Raw genomic sequence first — 1,854 nt, 5'->3', positions numbered from 1 at the left:
GACACATGGAAATTATCCTATCATACACAGCATTGTACTTAAAGATAGATCTTGAAATGCACTTTTATGCAATGAATTCAATGCCATTGCACTTTAGTTTGTCATTCACAGCAATGTAATTTCTATGATTGCCCAATTCAAAATCATTAGTACCATTCCATTTTAGCTCACTAGTGTAAAGGATATTAATCTTTAAGAGTTCCATCTTTGACGATTTCCAATTTTCCTAGATTCATACTTCCTATTCCACATTCTGATTATTAATGGATGTTTGCAGCTGTTTTGTGTTGTGCTCCACCAGCAAGTAAAGATCCTGTAAGCACATTCTATCTACATCATTAAGGTCCATCCTACTTTGAGGAGGTGGCTTTTGTCCAGTAGTCTTTTGAGAGCCTGCCAACTGAGCGCTCAACTTCAGACATTGTTCCGCTACTATTATTAAGGTTTTCAGTGAGTAATCTTTCAGAAGCTGGATGCCTCTCTGTCTTCTTAGCTTTTATTAGTCTGAAAGCTTCATTGAAACCTGTCAACCATGGTGACCTGGATGATATTTAAAATACTGGTGGCATAGCCTTCAGCATCACAACAACACATAAGCCATCACAGTATGACAAACTGACAGATGACAGTGGCCAGTAATAACAGCAAAATTCAATAACATATAAACCAATCAATGTTGGGGAAGGTGTGGAGATATTGAAAGATTCATGTACTGCTGATGGGAGTACCTGATAGTGCACTCACTGTGGAAACTGGTACGACACTTCCTTAAAAAGTTAGAAATATCATTTCATCTAGCAATCCCATTACTAGGTGTATATCTTAAAGAAATAAGAACCAGGATATGAACACATAAATGTACATCCATGTTCACTGCAGCAGCCTTCATAACAGCAAAGAGATGGTAACAACCTGAGTGCTTACCAGTGGATGAATGGACAGCTAACTATGATACAAACACACAATGTAATGCTACACCATGTTAAAGAATAATGAAGAATTCCTAAAACACCTAATAACATCAATTAACCTGGAGGACATTATGTTGTGTGAAGTAGGTCAATCATAAAAAGACAAATATTGTATGAGTCCACTAGTCTAAAAAAAAAATCAAGAAGAGGTGGATACAAAGAAAATCAAAATAATTTGAGGGGAGGGAAAAACACTAACTAGGTTGTTGTTGTTGTTAGGTGCTGTTGAGTCAGTTCAGACTCATAGCAATCCTGTATAGGGTTTCAGAGGCTATACATGTTTGCAGCAGCAGAAAGTGTCATCTTTGATACCGAGAGTGGCTGGTGGGCTTCAGCCACTGACCTTGTGGTCCACAGTCCAGTGATTCTAAAGCAAAGCCTTCATACTTCCTAAGTAGATAGTGTAATTGTTGCTGTTAAGTGCCATCAAGTTCATTCTGAGTTGTAGCAACTCTGTATAGGGTTCCACAGGAGCAGCTAGTGAGTTTGAACTGCCAATCCTGTGGTTCACAGTTCAGCAGTTTTCTTACAACTAGATATTTGTTGTTGTTGTTGTCAGGTGCCATCGAGTTTGAAAACACAAGGGCCTGGGTCAGGTGCACCCAAGTCCTCAAGCTGACATCTCTACTCTTCAACACTTTAAAAAGTTCCTGTGCAGCAGATTTGCCCAGTGTAATACGTCGTCTGATCTCCTGACTGCTACTTCCGTGAGTGTTGATAACTGATCCAAGAAGAATGAAGTCCTTGACAACTTCAATCTTTTCTCCATTGATAACAATGTTGCTTATTGGTCCAGTGGTGAGGATTTTTGTTTTCTTGACATTGAGACGCAATCCATATTGAAGGCTGTGCTCTTTAATCTTCATAAGTAAATGTTTCAAGT

This window comes from Chrysochloris asiatica, unplaced genomic scaffold (assembly GCF_000296735.1).
Source record: "Chrysochloris asiatica unplaced genomic scaffold, ChrAsi1.0 scaffold00164, whole genome shotgun sequence".
Taxonomy (NCBI): domain Eukaryota; kingdom Metazoa; phylum Chordata; class Mammalia; order Afrosoricida; family Chrysochloridae; genus Chrysochloris; species Chrysochloris asiatica.
This window is presented reverse-complemented; position numbering follows the sequence as displayed.